At 45.5% G+C, this 18,732-nt stretch overlaps 1 long non-coding RNA gene across 1 annotated transcript in view; it reads right to left on the reverse strand.

Annotated features, from left to right (window-relative positions):
• Window positions 1–18,732, reverse strand: part of LOC142818384 (uncharacterized) — a 141,441-nt gene that overhangs the window by 40,211 nt on the left and 82,498 nt on the right. Inside the window, exon 3 of the long non-coding RNA XR_012895878.1 lies at window positions 11,727–11,851. This is a non-coding gene — a long non-coding RNA (uncharacterized LOC142818384). The remainder of the gene's footprint in view (window positions 1–11,726; window positions 11,852–18,732) is intronic.

The raw sequence follows: 18,732 nt of genomic DNA on the forward strand, positions 1-18,732 counted from the left end.
TACTTTATTTGGACCCTGTACAAAGAGGTGTGACAGGCTCAACTAGCAAGCACAAAGCCACTGTGCGTCTCTTCCCTGGACCAGAGGAGACAACCACAGTACTGATAACTATGGCAGAGCAAAATAATGGGGTGCAGGTTTCCAGGAGACACCCACCTCATTATAAATGCTGTGCATGGTCTTTTGTTTTTCAGAATGGCTGGAATTATCCATGTACAAAAAGCTTATTTCTTAACATGTGTCATTCTAAGGCACTTTTCACAGTGTCTTTGTTGTTGTGAAACCTTGATGACGAGGTTGCATTTGGCAGAAAAAAATCAGTCACTTTGTTAAATTCTTACTTGCTTGGGAAACAAAAGACATAGAGCTGGCAGTCTGAGCACGTCATATCCAGCCTTAGTAATACTGGAGTCAATTTAAATGCTTCTCCCCTAAAACAGCCTCCCTCTTACATAAACAACTGGCACTGCATCTGGTTGAGCTCCTATTGAGAACGGAGTTACTAAACAAAACTGGCATGTTTAGGCTCTCCGGTGTATTTATTGATGTGGATGGGGGAGGAGGGATTCAGGAAGGAAATCAATGAACAGATTTTTTCTTTTTTTAAGAAAAAGTGAGCCTCAGCTAATATACACATGTAGAATCCCAAGTGGGTGAGCTATCCGCAGAGAAAAGTTTTCTATTACAAGTGTTCCTTTAAAATGACACAGCCACATTACAATGATCTGCTACCAGGGCTGTGCTCGTGAACATATTTTTCTTTTCATAAGAATACTTTCTCTTAATTTCAGTGATTTTTTTTGTCTGCACTTCATTTGCATAGGTTTTTGCGGAAGAGGGAAGCTGTGTAGACGTAGCCTTGCTGACAGGATGGTTGTCCTGAAGGCTGCGCAGTCATTCACAGAAGAGAGGGTATGTCTACACTACCCCCCTAGTTCGAACTAGGGGGGGTAATGTATGCATACCGAACTTGCTAATGAAGCCCGGGATTTGAATTTTCCGGGCTTCATTTGCATAAAGCCGGCCGGCGCCATTTTTAAATGCCGGCTAGTTCGGACCCCGTGCCGCGCGGCTACACACGGCACGGACTAGCTAGTTCGGATTAGGCTTCCTAATCCGAACTAGCTGTACGCCTCCTGGAAGCCTAATCCGAACTAGCTAGTCCGTGCCGTGTGTAGCTGCGCGGCACGGGGTCCGAACTAGCCGGCAGTTAAAAATGCCGCCGGCCGGCTTTATGCAAATGAAGCCCGGGAAATTCAAATCCCAGGCTTCATTTGCAACTCCGTATGACTACATTACCCCCCCCCCCCCAGTTCAAACTAGGGGGGTAGTGTAGACATACCCAGATAGAGCACCAGAAGCATCCCAACTTCACTACACCAGTGAGCTTCATTTTTTGTTTTTGAGGGGCTCAACTCCAGGCATGACAAGGGAGGCCCTTTGTACGCCTACACTACAGAGAAAGATCAAAGTTGCCACTGTCGATCTTCCAGGGTTCAAACTAGTGGTCTAGTTAAGATAGCTAATTCAAAGTGAGAGGGGTACTCCAGTCGATGCAGGTAACCCTGCTTTCATGAGGAGTAAGTGAAGTCAAAGGAAGAGTGTTCTCCCTTCCAGGAACAGTCCAAGACCAGCTGCGGCAGCTGGCGCCCCAGGCAGAACATGCGATCGGCACCCCCGCCTACACAGCTGTCAATGGTGTGATGTCTTCATCGGGCGCCCCGGACGCCCTGTGACGTCATCATCGGGCTTTCCGGATGCCCCGTGATGTCATAATTGGGCGCCCCGGACATGCTGTGACATCATCATCGGGCACCCCATTAAAGGCGACGCCCTAGGCGACCACCGAGTCTGCCTATACTCACGGGCCACCCCTGATCCCTTCAGCTTTCTGCTGTGTGGCCAGTGCCAAAAGCCAAAGTAAGCTGAAGTTGCGTAGCTTAATTTCACTTTGTCCTGTAGTGTAGAGCCTTCTGAGTCTCCTCTCCCACATATCTACACTGGGAAATTATTCTGAAATAAGTTATTCTGAAATAATAACTCTCAGAATAACTATTTCAAAATAGTGTTATTCCTCTTCGCAAGCAGGAGTTATTATTTCAAAATAACAGGCTAGGTAGCGTGAACACTTGCCCTGTTATTTCAAAATAAGGAGTAGACATGTCCCTACTTAACTACTTCCCCACTGATGACAATGCCCTGGAACCTATGTCCTCTCTGAGGCCCTGATCAGGCAAAGACTGAAATGTGTTTAACCTGACGCAGGAACTCACTTTGGCTGATAATAGTTAAAGTTTCATGTGAGAGGAAGGGTGGTGAGTGGTGGAGACACTAGCTTGAGACTCAAGAGACTGAGTGTGAGTCCCTGCTCTGTAGCACAACCCTTATGAGACTACAGGAAAGTCCCCACCTGTAAAGTAAGGCTAACAGAACATGCCGATGTCATAGGATGTTTTGAGGAAGAGTGTTTTACCAGTTGTGAGGTGCCTCAGATACTAGGGCAATGGGTTTGTAGCAGTAGTGAAGATAGCTATGGGTATGTCTACACTACTCCGCTAGTTCGAACTAGCGGGGTAATGTAGGCATACCGCACTTGCAAATGAAACCCGGGATTTGAATTTCCTTGGCTTCATTTGCATAAACTGGGCGCCACCATTTTTAAATCCCTGCTCGTTCAAACCCCGTGCCGCGCGGCTACTCGCGGCACGAACTAGGTAGTTCGGACTAGGCTTCCTAGTTCGAACTACCGTTACTCCTCGTGGAATGAGGAGTAACGGTAGTTCGAACTAGGAAGCCTAGTCCGAACTACCTAGTTCGTGCTGCGTGTAGCTGCGCAGCACGGGGTTCGAACGAGCAGGGATTTAAAAATGGCAGCGCCCAGTTTATGCAAATGAAGCCCAGGAAATTCAAATCCCGGGCTTCATTTGCAAGTGCGGTATGCCTACATTACCCTCCTAGTTCGAACTAGCGGGGTAGTGTAGACATACCCTATCTTTTCATCTTGACATGGCTGAGATCTCAGTCAGGACTAACCCCCTAGAGCAAGAAAGTAAAGGCAGCATTTGCATTTCAGCATGAAGGAGAAACAGGGGGAGGGGCAGTTGTTGGAAGAGAGGGGCATTTTCTTAACATCCAGAATGTTCTTAACATTCTGTGGCCATAGGGAGGTCCTGACACACAGCTATGTAGGATGAGCCAGATTGCAGCTCCTCCATATTTGCTTTCTGAGGTTCAGGCAACACTTACCTCCCCCCTCATTCCTTGTTTCTGCACACCCCTTCCATGGCCCCACAAAGTCATGAGCCCTTCTTGTTAAACAGGGCCGATGCTGGCCATCATGCCTGAAAAAGGAGCAGGACAGGCCAATTCTCTGTGATCATCGGAGCTATTTCCAATCCCTCATTAAGTCATGCCTCTAAGTAGAGAGAATACCACCCAGAAGGAGTAACTCCTTGGATACCTCTGAGGAACCCTGGATGCTGTCCAGTATTCAAATGTCTCCAGCTGATTAGCAGGGCACCACAGCTAAGTTTTGTGTTTTTAGGGGTGGTGCACATACCTCAGTGCACATTAAAAATGATTCTGCATATGGATGGAGAAAATACACATGTGGAGTGAACTTTGGTGCTGTCTCACAGTCTCTGCACAGTGTCCCTTTCCCACTCACTTATTTTTACCTTTTGGCCTTAGCTTAGTTTCTTGTGGCCTGTAATACTTTAGTCTCATTTCGGTTGTAGGGTTTGGAACATAAGTGCATATATACTAGCAAGGCAGGAGGTCAGATTTGCTGGTCCCTTCTGATATTAAACTGTATGATTCTAACGGGTCTGACCTTTTTCCTAATTCTGTTTTGTTATTTCTACACTACGGAGCTATTTCAGGATACTGGCACCTAATACTTATTGATTTTGAAGGGATTTAGGCCCCTATTCTGCTTAGAATAGGGTTAATAGTATACAAAAGGGGCTCAGTGAAGATAAATACTTTAGTGATGGCGAGCTGCTTAGATTCTATGAGAATAGAGAGACTCCTTATGTTCTACTCCAGCCTGGCATAATCAATGATTTTGACAAATGTTTTGCAGTTTCACCAGAAGATTTTGATCCTAACTAGAATGGGGCAGAGGACAGAAGTTTCATTTCGTGAAGGCTCTCAAGACTGGGAAACTCAGCCATGTTCCCAATCAGAATGCCAACTGACCAAAACATTCAGCACCAAAAAGCATTTTAAAATGAAAAATCATAACATGCTGTAGCTCTTCTTTTAACCTGTTTTTCCACCACAATGGACCCGACGTGGGGAAGTGTTTTGATTTGGCCAGAACTGCACATTTTGAAATTAATTCGAAATAAGCTACACAATTTGCGTAGCACAAATTCCGTAGCTTATTTTGAGCTAAGGGTGCAGTGTAGACGCACCCGGGCCCATGTCTAAACACCCATTGATTATTCTGGTAGTAAGATCAAGCTCAGGAATGAGAGCATAAGGGGCACATGCAGAATCAAACCTTTCATTTCTGAGAATGTTGACACCAAAAGACACCTGACTACAACAGCACCCCCGGTGGCTAGAATCTGGCTCCTATTGCTCTTCCTCAGTTGGGCAGCATTCTGATTAAATTTACCTCAATTTGTCCTTTTTTTAAAATGGACGTCTTTTCTTAAGTACTCATTTACCACAATTAAAACTCCCGCACCCACCTCCCGAAAGAATTAAATTAAATGTATTACGTCTTAGGTTTGATGTCTACAGAAATTGCTTGCAGACGGTCAGAATGGTCCAAAGGCAAAAAAAGAAGAATGAAAGGAAATGAATAGTGGGTGAGGAGGGAAAATGCATAGCACTGCTGATACGCCATGATAAATAATTATGAGTTATTAATTTTAAATTACACCCTTAATGCATTGCATGATTTTAATTCCCACTGCAGTATTAATATAGGGATTCTGGGTTTGATTAATTTAAAGCAGAATGGAAAGGTGCCAATTAAGGGTACTGTCTGGGAACTTTCAGGTGTCGATAGCTCTCAGCTGCTATTTCCCCGGGTGGAGAAATAGTCCCGGAGAAGAGGAGTGCTGGCTGGGAGCCATGTGCAACAAGGTAGATTAATCTTTGAGGCCCAACCGCACTCTTTGTTTCTGACATTTATCAAAACCATAACCAAGCTCATCGTGTACTCAGTTTAGCACAAACTGATCATGAGACAAGAGGTTTCACAGTCTGAAGCCACAAGATTAATCAGTGAGCTCACTGAATTGTTTTACCAAGGAACCCAAAAGTGTGATGGTTTGCTGGTATAAGAGCCCCCAGGCCCTCATTGTGTTAGGCATTGTTCAGTGACTGAGCTAGAGTGAACCCCTACCTCTCACAGCTCAAGGCCAGAATGTCTATGCCAATAGACACCCAGATGAATCAATGCTCCCAAGCAGGCTGTGGGTATGTCTACACTACCACCCTATTTTGAACTAGGGTGGTAATGTAGGCAACCGGAGTTGCAAATGAAGCCCGGGATTTGAATTTCCCGGGCTTCATTTGCATAAAGCCGGGTGCCGCCACTTTTAAATGTCCGCTAGTGCGGACTCCGTGCCGCGCGGCTACACGCGGCACCGACTAGGTAGTTCGGACTAGGCTTCCTATTCTGAACTACCGTTACTCCTCATTTCTCCTCGTTTCACTAGGAAGCCTAGTCCGAACTACCTAGTCCGTGCCGCGTGTAGCCGCGCGGCATGGAGTCCGCACTAGCGGACATTTAAAAATTCAAATCCCGGCTTCATTTGCAACTCCGGTTGCCTACATTACCACCCTAGTTCGAACTAGGGTGGTAGTGTAGACATACCCTCGGAAAGGATTAGAGCCACTGGCACTGGGTCCCAGGTTGCTTCCCTGTGCGCTGAGCCACACCGATTCTGGAGCAGGAATGTGCTCTGCCTTTAAACTGAGACTGATTTTTTTAACCCCCCTCCCTATCAGCAAGAAGGAGAGGGCAGATTCCGGTGGTTTGGTGCTGAGCTAGGCTGATTACGAAGCTTGAGAACAGACCTAGCAATGGAATGGGGGAAGGGACAGATTTTAAAATATTGAGGGGTTCCCTGCTAATTCCAGTTTTCTCTAAGCCAAATACCAAAATTCCTGCTGCATTCTACTCTGGCAAGGAAGTGGGAGGGGACTCCGATTGGGTTGGCATTGATGGAAGTGAACAGTAACTTTGGAACTCTGTCCCATACCAACTAGAATTGCTAAGCATTTTTGTTCTCAAATGAAATAAGTTCTCCCGCTATGTCCAAGTTGTTTTCAAAGACCAGCCACAGCTGAAGATAGGCTGGTCCAGGTCTCTGAGGAGGTTCAGAAAATCCTTTTTCTAGATGCCAGGCTGGTGTGTCTTGTCCATTGATCATCAGAACTGGGGTTGGAAAGGAATATTGTCTGGGACATTGAGAGCATGGTGGTTCAACTTTCTCTGCACTATGGTAATGATCCTACCTGGTGATGATCCTTCTATCAGACCCTCATGATACCTTGTTCCTTCCTGTTCTCCTGTGGCATGAAACAGCTGAGTTTCCCGAGGACTAAAATGCATTAGAAAAGCAAGGATGGGGTTCTCTCTTGTGTTGTCTCACCTTGAGGCCAACTGACTACAACTACACCACAAAGAACAAAAGGGATTTAGCTGTCTGAAGTGCTTTTGTCAAACTAAAGTATTTGGGCTCAAAGTATAGGCATCCTGGTGAACTGTAATGAGCTATGATATCCATGTGGTCAGACTAGATGACTTATTGATCCTTCCTGGCTGCACACTCCATGAATTTCAGTCACTGGCATTCTCTTTGAACCAGTTTGTCGGCTGCTACACACACCACTTGTGATGAACCAAATCTGCTGTGAGTCTTACATGCATATAGCCCAAGAGGAGCTGGAAGATTCAGTAACTGAGCAGCCTGGCTCATGTACTAATACTATTCCCATAAGTGTTTTGTAGTAAATCCAGATTCACAAACCTAAGACTGCTCTTCATTTCCAAAGCAGAAACCATAAGCACTGAAAGCCGCGGTGAGAACTTGTCCAGCCGTCATTGTGACGCAGGTCTGGAAGGCCCTAGTTGCAAAACCCAGCTGTTCTCCCATTTGCCTGCTGGAGTTTAGCCACAGACTGGAAGCTGCTATAAGTTTGCTTTCTGAGTAAACTTCAGTAAGTGTGACAATCGCTTTAGCTTCCCAGTGAGGATTTACCAGGCTTCTGTTATATCTCTGCAAGTCAGAGTTCTCCAAATGGCATCAGAGAGCAGCCAGAGAGGTCAGCCAGTTAGGTTGCACAGTCGCTCAAAGCTCTGTTCCAAGAGGCATTAAAGACAGGATTATGTCTAAGAGGGTTAGGGAGGGAGGAGTGAAACAGGCTTGTCTTGCACAGAACCTGGGCGATAAGGCTGTGTTCTATAGGTGTGAACGCTCTGGTGTGCAAGCCTCGGAACTGATATTTTCGAGGAAGAAATTGGAAGGATAATACCATAGGCGGAGGGATCAAGTCTGAGTCAAAACTGTCTTCTTGCAGGCAGTTGGGGGGTGGAGAGAGAACGTGTTCTCTGAAACTTTTTAATCTGAGTCCCAGCTGCACAAAACTTCTACTAATGTTGGTCAAGCCATAACTCATAGATATGGATTCTCATTTACAAAGCTAGGCCTCTGATCAAGTAGTCCTCTCTGTTGATCATCTCTTGTGGGTTGTGGCAGATTCTCCCTCTCCAGTCATTTTAAAATCAAGAGTGGATGCTTTGCTAAAAGATCTACTCTAGCAATTGTGATGGAAGTTCTCTGGTCTGTTACACAGGCGATCAGCAGTCCCTTCCAGTCTTGCAATATATGGTATAATGGCATCCTTTGCTACTGTAGATTCATCCCCAGACAGTCTGGAAACCCATAGACTAGACTTTATTTCTATGTCTTACGGGCCAAGTTGTGAGATGTGTTCATAGGATCTGCAGTGGTTCTGGATCATCTATCTACCTCTGATCTAATTTAAGGTGTTTATAGGGAGCCATTCACTCTAGTATTTTGGTGCCTCAGAAATGAGCAAACCCATTTGGATATAACAAAAAACACTTGTCCTCTAGGCCTGGAGTGTGGCCTAGTACATCAGCCATAATAGCCAGAGACATAGGTTCCATTCTGTTACTCTGCCACTCATTTACAAGGTGACCTTGGCCAAGTCTCTGTATGTCTTTTTTTCCTTTCTCTTCCTTATCTATTTACTAGTAGACTCTGTATGGATACAGTCTATGGAACAGCTAGGTGCTGCATTAATAAAAAAAATAAAAATCCCCTTCATCCAGAATTCAAGCCAAGTTACAAACTGTTTCTGAGGGTCAGTTAAATGCAAGTAGCTCTTTAGTTGCTTTTAATTTTCATAATACCACATATTGGAATAGACACACTGAGATGTCACGTTTTTCTGTAACCTGCCTGGAGGCAGCAAAATTTTCCTCCCAGAGTCTGTTCCCTTGAGATTTCCAGCCTCATTTCACTGCCTCAGGAGGCCTGAATCATTTACAATTTTTCCCCCATACTTTTTGCAGGCACATCTTATCCCCACATCCAAAATGTTCCAGGTTTCACTATAATTAATTGCTGGGCAATGATAGCAAACTTAAGCGTGAACCCTGTTCTCAGTGAGTCGTCAATGAATGAATGGCAGCATCTGTAACTATTAATAGAGAGGCCTTAGCCAGAAAATGTAAAGCCAGACCCAAACTTACAACACTTTTCTTCTCGGTTGGCTCAACTTACTTGTTACTTACTGCAAGCCACAACCAAGATGGCTTCATTGTGCAAGGCACTGCAAAAACACATAGGCTACGTCTGGACTGGCATGATTTTCCACAAAGGCTTTTAACAGAAAAGTTTTCCATTAAAAGCATTTGTGGAAAAGCGCGTCTAGATTGGCACGGACGCTTTTCCGCAAAAAAAGCCCCAATTGCCATTTTCACGATGGGGCTTTTTTTGCGCAAAACAAATCTGAGCTGTCTATACTGGCCCTTTTGCGCAAAAGTTTGTGCAAAAGGACTTTTGCCCGAATGGGAGCAGCATAGTATTTCCGCAAGAAGCACTGATTTCTTACATGAGATCGTCAGTGTTCTTGCGGAAATTCAAGCGGCCAGTGTAGACAGCTGGCAAGTTTTTCCGCAAAAGCTTCTGCTTTTGTGGAAAAACTTGCCAGTCTAGACACAGCCATAGTGAAAGACAGTCGCTGTTCTGAGGAACTCGCAAGCCACACAAGACAGTGAAGGAGGGATTAATAGAAGCACAGAGTGGAATGAATTGTGTTATAAATCCTGTGGCTGGATTTGTAAACCAGTTTTCCTGACTCACTGTCCACTAGGAAACACTGCCATTATGCTTTTAAAACTCAAAGAGATGGGTACTGTCTGTTATGGACGTTTTGTTCTCTCTCACACACAGTGCTCCCTCTCATTGGAGATTTTTTCCCTTACAGGCAGTCCCCGGGTTACATGGATCCGACTTACATCGGATCCCTATTTACAAACGGGGTGAGGCAACCCTGCACTAGCTGCTTCCCCCTAGCAGACCAGGGAGACGCAAAGCTAGCGCCCGCCCCCCCAGCAGACCAGGGAGACGCGGAGCGGCTTTTCTCAGCAGACACCTCAGCTTGAGAATAAAGGACTGAGGGAAGTGAGGTGTGGGAGAATAAAACTGAGCTCTGGAGAAATGTTTGGCTAGAGTTTCCCCTACAATATGTACCAGTTCCGACTTACATACAAATTCAACTTAAGAACAAACCTACAGTCCCTATCTTGTACGTAACCCGGGGACTGCCTGTATTTATTTATGCATCTATATTTAAACATTCTAAGCACCTTTGATAAGAAGATTGAAATGGTTTAGTCAGAACCAAATTACTGGACTCAGGTCAGGGTAAGTGAATGAAAATTAGTACTCTAGCCTAATCTACGTCTCTTTTGTCTTAAAATCTGTGAACTGAAGTACTGATTTAGATACCCACATGCCTAATTTAGGCCATTCCATAACTAACTTTATATATCCAGGTTTGAAAACTTGGCCTACTGTTTCTGGGCAATTGTATGTAAGTTTCTGCTATGTCATTTGTGTCTGATTCTGAAACCTGGGTTCCCTTAATGCCCATTTGCCTGTCTAGCTAGGTTTTAATAAGATTGTGCGTCCCTGGGATATTTGGGTACTGATGTGTATTACAAAGCATTCCATCTTTCCATGAGAGGTGTCTGTGCTGTGCCATGCATACCCACTGAAATAGGAACACAATATCTAATGATGCAAATCAATTCTTCAACCTTGTCAGATACTGCCTTTGGGCTTAGCTGCTGGATCTTCATCATCTGAGCCCCAAAATAAAACAGATTTGGATCTGGTTCTGTTCCACTGTTGAGAAGAGTGCCTGTATTGTGAGGGGATGTGGGACTAACTTCAATCCCACTAGGCCTTTCTGCTGTGAATGCTGTACTTATTAAGGGCCCCGATCCAACATCCACTAAAGCCAATGGGCACCTTCCCATGGACTTCTGCAGGAGTTGAATCTGACCTTAAGTAGCCTTTCCATTCAGATCCTTTCTGAACATATGGATCCTGGGTGAAATCCTGGCTCTTGAAGTCAATCAGAGTTTTGCTAATTCACTTTAATGAGGCCAGGATTTCACTCTGTATGTGAAGTATAACACCAGCCCTTCCTTTTCATGAGACTTTCCTCTACCCTCTCTCCTGCTTTCCCATAATCTATTACACAAAAGGAGGAAGGCTGCATAAACCTTCTCTAAGCCTCATCTACTATTACTACTAAACCCTTGAACTCCAAGTGGAGCATAGGTCATCTACAAGTTTCCTCCACTTCACTCTGTCTTGAGACAAAGCTTCTAGCTGACTCCAGAAGTACCCCAGTCGTTGTCCTTCAATCTCAATAGAAATTCTCCACTTTTATTTTAGAGTTTATTGCAGAGGATGAGCCAAAAACTGGCCCTGAATCCAAATCCCCATAGGCATCGCTCTCAGGGTACGTCTACACTAGTTCATTAGTTGAGCTAGGTAGAGTAATTAAGGCAAGTGGAGTTGCAAATGAAGCCCGGGATTTAAATATCCCGGGCTTCATTTGCATGTTCCCAGGCGCTGCCATTTTTAAACCTTAGTCCGAACTCCGTGCCCGCGGCTACATGTGGCATGGAGTAGGTAGTTCAAATTAAAGATCCTAATTCGAACTACCATTACCCTCGAGGAGTAATGGTAGTTTGAATTAGGATCTTTAATTCGAACTAACTACTCCATGCCGCGTGTAGCCGCGGGCACAGAGTTCGGACTAAGGGGGATTTAAAAATGGCGGCGCCAACTCCGCTTGACCTAATTACCCTACCTAGCTCAAACTAACGAGCTAGGGTGGTCGTACCCTCACTGCTTTCATTGGGGCACTGCTGATTTACTCCAGCTGAAGATGTGACCCTTTCAATTTTTGCCATAGCAGTAGCAGGTCAGATTTCAGGCCCTGTTCCTGCACTTATTTCAGCGGGTTTGGTTTCAGTTTGGATCCAAGCCCAGAAAGCACTTCTTGCCCATTTCTGATTTAAATATAGGCAATATCTTACTGGAATGGTTGATTGCAGGAGAGTTCCACCATGTGAAGCCAAAATTTCACTCAAAGAACTAACAAAATTCTGATGTCAATGAATCCAAACAGGAACCTTACTCTTGACTCACCTTCAACTTCAGGGTCAATCAAATCTAATCAGCATGTTCATCTCAACACAGCCTGCTTGACCATCATGAATGCCCTCAGGGCAAGGAGAGAAAGGAATGACACAATAGGGTTTCCCCTCCTTTACCTGCAGATGAGAAAGAACAAGAATAAGAAGCATCTAACCTTTATTTAGAGGAAAGGCAAGATTGTCTAATGGTTAGGGTGCTGTCTTAAGGTACATCTAAATTACATCCCTTTTTTGATAAAGGGATGAAAATTAGATGTGTCAAAATTGTAAATGAAGCCAGGATTTGAATTTCCCACCCTGCATTTACATAATGGTGGATGTGGCTTTTTTTTGAAAAGCAGCTTTTCAGAAAAAAAAATACTGCGGTCAAGACAGGGATCATTAAATAGAAATGCCCTGTTTCGAAAGATCCTATAACCCTCAACAAATGAGGTTTACAGGATCTTTCGAAACAGGGAATTTCTGTTGAATGATCCCCGTCTTGACCGCAGTTTTTTTCGAAAAGCAGCTTTTCAAAAAAAAGCCGCAGCCGCCATTATGTAAATGAAGCACGGGAAATTCAAATCCTAGCTTCATTTACAATTTTGATATGTCTAATTTACATCCCTTTATCAAAAAGGGGATGTAGTTTAGATGTACCCTTAGGCTTGAGTCTCTGCTTTCCCCCAAATTAACGATTTTAGGGTTCTATTCTCCTACCCACCTCCAAGTGATCTGAGCAGCCGCTGCAGAGCTTGTATAGCCATAGGGAAGATGCTAGCAGACTTCATGCAATTGCTGGCATTTTTCCCCTTTGGGGATCAAAATTTGGAATTGGGCATATGGAGGTGTAGGGGTAGACTAGGGTGTTGGTATTGTATGTGTTACTCATGCTTGACAGGCTCTCTCAAGGAGGACAGTTTTGCAACTTCTTCTAAAGGTGGTCATATTTGGATTTGACTGATCTCCGGAATATTGATCCACATCTGGCTCCCCTGTCCAGTGACTGCTTTGCTCCCAAATCTTACATGCTTTGGGCTTTGTAAGCTGAATTGTTCTAAAGTCTGTCCACACTACCAGTTACTTTGAGGTAATTTATGTCACTAGGGGTATGTCTACACTACCCCACTAGTTCGAACTAGCGGGGTAATGTATGCATACCGCACTTGCTAATGAAGCCCGGGATTTGAATTTCCCGGGCTTCATTAGCATAAGCGGGGAGCCGCCATTTTTAAATCCCTGCTGCTTCGAACCCCGTGCAGCGCGGCTACACGGGGCTCGAACTAGGTAGTTCGGACTAGGGTGCCTATTCCGAACTACCGGTACACCTCGTTTCACGAGGAGTAACGGTAGTTCGGAATAGGAAACTAGTCCGAACTACCTAGTTCGAGCGCCGTGTAGCCGCGCTGCACGGGGTTCGAAGCAGCGGGGATTTAAAAATGGCGGCTCCCCGCTTATGCTAATGAAGCCCGGGAAATTCAAATCCCGGGCTTCATTAGCAAGTGCGGTATGCATACATTACCCCGCTAGTTCGAACTAGCGGGGTAGTGTAGACATACCCTAGGGGATGTGAATAATCTGCCTTCCTGAATAATGCGTTATACTGACCTAAGCACCTGCTGACATAACTAATACCTCTCACTGAGGCTATGTCTACATTGCAGAGCTTTTCCGGGATAAGCTCTGCCACAGCCCAAAAATTTGGAAAAGCAGACATATTTTTTTGGCATCCCTGTAAACCTCGTTCTATGAGGAAAAAGGGATGTTTCAAAAAAGGATTTTTTTCCTGACGTTTGGCCCCATGTAGATGAGACAAATGTCGGAAAAGCCGCTTTCAGAAAAAAAACGGAAAAAGATATGCAAATTGCGGTTCGCAGTTTGAGTATCTTTTTCCAACTTTTCCCTGCAGTGTAGACACAGCCTGAGACAGGAGATGTTAAGTTGACAAGAGAGCTCTCCCACATCAGCTTACAGCATCTCCCTCATACGTGCTACTGCGACACAGCTGTAAGTGATGCAGAGTAGGTGTAGCCTAAGAATACAGTAGCTGTCACAGAGATTCATAGACTGAAATTCGGTCTCTGATTTCACTGGAGTTTGATTCACTCATTAATTTGAAAACTAGGTCTTAAAGCAGCATATCATTTATACTGTCCAATTCAAAAACACCTAAACAGTTTAGGCACCTAATGCTTATTGATTTTGAAGGGATTTAGGCCCCTATCCTGCTTAGAATAGGGTTAATAGTATTCAAAAGGGGCCCAGTGAAGATAAATACTTTAGTGCTGGCGAGCTGCTTAGATTCTATGGGAATAGAGAGACTCCTTATGCTCTACTCCAGCCCGGCATAATCAATGATTTTGACAAATGTTTTGCAGTTTCACCAGAAGATTTTGGTCCTAACTAGAATGGGGCAGAGGACAGACGTTTCATTTCATGAAGGTTCTCAAGACTGGGAAACTCAGCCATGTTCCCAATCAGAATGCCAACTGACCAAAACATTCAGCACCAAAAAGCATTTTAAAATGAAAAATCATAACATGCTGTAGCTCTTCTTTTAACCTGTTTTTCCACCACAATGGACCCGACGTGGGGAAGTGTTTTGATTTGGCCAGAACTGCACATTCCAATCAAATAGAGTTTGGTTCAAGCTTCTCTGACCAGCTATGGACTGGTTTTGAAAGATGTTCCACAGAGACATCTGCTCCATGTGCTTCTGACCCCAAGACTCCCACACCATCAATCTCCATCCATGCACGGTTTGCACCTCATGTCGATAGTTCCCTGACATGACCTAAACTCACAAAGACTTGTGAATGCTGTGCATTTGGACTGACCCTTTCATATGTCGCATGAGAGAGGGACCCTTCTGCTGACTGGGAAAGCTCCCTGTATTTATCCACTGGGATAGTCTTATGGGTTAACTAGCAAACAAAAGGACAGTAGGCCATTAGCTGGGGAGGTCCATAGGGGGTGCCATTGAAGGCATCACAAATGAATGGCACACAATACAGCAAGTGGGACCCTTCTGGAGCATCTGTCTGTGTGTAAGAAATGGGTTGAATAACCAGACTGTCCTTCCTGTCCAACTGGCTTTTTGATTTCCCTGTTGCTCTGGGGCATGCACGACAGCTGTGCAGCCGAGGGGGCCTTAGCAGATGCCTGCACCATCTTGAAGGGGCTGGTAAAACTTCAGCGGCTTCAGGAAGCACGGGCAGCCAGGCGCGCTGCTCCCACCTTGCTGTGCAGATGGCACCAGGCCCTGCGGGGGTATCCCCTCCCCTATGCTGGCTTAGAGCAGTGTGCCAGGCTGGCAGCTTGGCATAAGCATGAGAAGGGAGGCACTGATACAACAAGCAGCTGGCATCACCTGCTCTCCCTTGGAATGAGAGACCAAGGGAAAAGGCCCACCCTAGCACACTAGCAGTGTGGCAAACGGGAACCTCGCAGACTGTGCAGGTGACCTGCAGATGACACTAAACAGCAGCCAGCTCCAAAGCAATTATACCATCCCCCCACTCTCTGCTTTCCATGTTAGAAAGAACCATGGACCCTTCTTTGCACAGTGCTGCTGAGCAACTCCCAGGGGTCACTAAAAAGTTGTTGGTGGCCCTCCATGGAAGCCATCAGGAGATGAAGGTTGCCAGCTGACCCATGGCACGGTATTGCTGGGAAGCCCTTATTTGATTTCTGCCCTTTCACCCAGGGTATCAAGTGCAGGCAAACCCATAAGATGCTGAAAAGCAGCACTGCCTTATGCACGGCCTCTGTTATTAATAGCAAAGTCCACACTGAACAAAACTTTCCCCCTCAACATCTCCGCTGGGTGATCAGACTGGCCTTAATCCACCTGTCATTCACCAGAGGTCAGTTGCTCACCTCTATATAGGCTCTTCTTTCAGTGCCAATTTTTGCCCTTCTATGAGGCCTCTTGCTGCTAAAGTCAAATCCTTCCAAGAGAAGGTCCATCCACTGTGACTGTTATTCAGGGACAGCAAGTGAGCCTTGCCAGGCCAGGCTTCTGCCCAGCAGCTGAGGGATGAATGGCTGAGACTAGGTCCTCTTGGATGTCTGCAAAGTGCAACCTTCTGTCCAGAAAACATCTGTCACCATTCTGGAGGATTCCCTGGAGATCTCCCCTTCAAGGCTCCCTGCTGAGGCTTCTCCTGGGAGCGTCTCTGCTCAAGAGTATCATGTTTCCCTCTGACTGGCTTTTATCAGGTCTAAGTGCTGATAAATCAGCCAGCTATGGTAGCCATCTGCCCCCAGGTGGGGCTTTCATAAGACAGTCCTGAGCAGACTGAGGCCAGAACTCCCCTAAAAGACTTGGATCTGGGCTGAGCTTTCAGGCTTGGTCTATACTGGGGATCTGCACCAATGTTACTGTATTGTGTGTGTAAACCCCCATGAAGAAGAGCTGCTCTGGGGAAAACAGAGTGCACCCATGCAACTTATCACACTAACACATTATGCCCTACCAGTGCCAATTCTGTAATAGGTAGTTGCAGCAGATCTGCTTTAGAGATTCACAGCTATGTCTACATTGAATTCAAATTCCCAAAGTCTAGAGTAGGTCCTGTTCAGTTCTCCCTTAGATAATAAGCTCATTTGACTCTATTGGGCCCAATGCCCACCAACCCATATAAAGCCAACACTCACCATCTCTCAGTTCTTGGCTTTGGGAATCTTACTGCAGTTCTAAGGGAGAAATACTCCATATCATCGTCTGGGATATAGCTGGTAGATACCTATTCTGAGCCACCCCTACCCTCCACTTTGTTAGGTGGTAACCCTCTCCCTTTTTTGTCTGCTACATAGTATTGGTTATAGAATCATAGACATAGTGGACTAGAAGGGACCCTGAAATCATCAGGTGCTACCCCCTGCCCTGAGGCTGGATCAAGTAAACCTAGGTCATCACTGACAAGTGTTTGTCTCACCTGCTCTGAAACACCTTCCAGTGATGGAATTCTACTGCCTCACTCGGTGAGTTACTGTGGAGCTTAACTGTCCTTAGAGTTAGAAAGTTTTTTTCCTAACATCTAACCTAAGTCTCCGTTGCTGCAGATAAAACCCTTTAGTTCTTGTCCAACCCTCAGTGCACATGGAGAACAATTAATCCCCAACTCTTGAGAATAGTTCTTCACGTACTTGAAGACAGCTCTCAGGCTCCCCTTTGGATTTTCTCAACACTAAAGATGCCTTGTTGGTGGAAATGTTGGTTTAACTTTTTTCCCGGGCCTCAGGTTTTCCGAACCTTTTAGCACTTTAGAATACCTGACCTACGAAAAGGTTTTTAGAAAGTTATGCCAAGGCTTAGCAGGGTTTGATTTATGCTATTAGTTGACAATAAACATTGATTTCATCGGAGACTAAAATCTATTGGGGGAAAACATATCCATCGACATGTCAGCAAACATGGCTCGCCTCCTCACTGGCGGCCTGTAGAGACTTGGCAGCACAAGCCATTCAGCTTTGTTCAGGGAGCCCTCTACAGCTCCAGGGTCACCGCCCCTCTCAGAGCTGGGAATTTGGAGCCATCCACAGGGAGGAGTCTTTCGGCAGTAGAGTGACCTCCCCTGCAGCTGAGAGTTTGGTTTCCTCCAAAGGCTATTGGACTGTGTGATGAGGTGTCTGCTACTCTGTGCCCCGACTCCCCTGCATCTTGTCCATGGGTGTCTCACGCCTCTTAGTCACACAGGGACCCCTTGGCAGCTGCCTGGTCAGTGCTGCCTCAAACCCCCTTTAACTTTTCTCACCTGTGAACATTTACATTAATTTGAAAAATGCTTATAAATTGAATTCTGCCACTCTTGGATGTAGCAGCCCTGCCCTGGCAGTATAATTACCACATAGCACTCCTCACAGCTTCAATCTATGCTCTATGGTGTTTACATTTGCAACTCCAAATAGTAGATTTTGGGGACTTGAACTGATTTTCAAGGTATTTTTCATTATTTCTTTAGAGGAAATCAGCACTGGGTGCTATCTTCTGTGCTCCTTTCCAAACAGGTTTACTTGGTGCCGTGTATTCCTCATCAGTGGCAGCCCGTCAATACAGGCAAACAAGGCAGTCACCTAGGGCAACAAGATAAATGGCCGTTGAGGGCTTTAGAGACGGGGGTGGCGATCGCGCGCCAATCGCGCGTTTCGTCTAGGGCGCAAGTTGCCAGCAGCTTGTCTAGGGCCACTCCTGTTCCTCATCACATTCTTTGTGACCAGAATTGTCCCCTTTCCAGTCTTTCTTATTACCTGTTCCTCCTGCCATTCTCATCCCGAGCACTCTCTCTGTCCTTCCCATGACAGGATTTTCATCATACATTTTCTCCCTCCACAGGTCTTGCTTTGTTTCCTCTTTCCTCCCTTCTGGTACATGGTGCCCTGGGATGGGCCATCTACAGGAGGGATTGAACCCACAAACCAAAAGCATAAGCTTCCACCACCTGAGCTAATGAACCATATTCTGTAGCTCATAGACAGTAGACTCTTAACCCTCTATTCCTTGATCAGCCAGTAGTGGTGTGGCTCTTTGTCTCCACCTAACCTTTGTATTGGTTACATTTCCTTCCAGTTCCTCTCTATTTCATGCTTCCTTTCTCCCCTGCTGTCTATGACATAGGTCATTCTCTTTCTCTCTTCCTTTCCATAATGCCCTTTCTTTTTGAACACCTAAAGACCACAGAAAGCAAAATCCACTCTACCTTTAAAGGTAATAGGTTTGTTTTAAACCCTGATTGGGGAAGTCATGTGTTGGGGAAGGATGTAGCCACAATGGCTGTAGGAAATCCCCAAAGCAGTCATGGTAGGTAGCATTGTAGGAGTCTTGGAAAGCTCACAGCTATCCTTATAACCAATGCCACCTCGTGCTTGAATCCCATTGGCTACCCCAGGGCTAACAGAGGAGCTACCAAGAGCCTAGTGTGGTGCTGGTAATTTAGTAGGTGGAGTGTTTTAAAGTCATTTTCTACTAAAGCAGTGGTGCCATGTGGTACCAAGAGGCTCTGTGCAGCTGGTGTAGG

Source organism: Pelodiscus sinensis, chromosome 15 (assembly GCF_049634645.1).
Source record: "Pelodiscus sinensis isolate JC-2024 chromosome 15, ASM4963464v1, whole genome shotgun sequence".
In the NCBI taxonomy this organism is placed as follows: Eukaryota; Metazoa; Chordata; order Testudines; family Trionychidae; genus Pelodiscus; species Pelodiscus sinensis.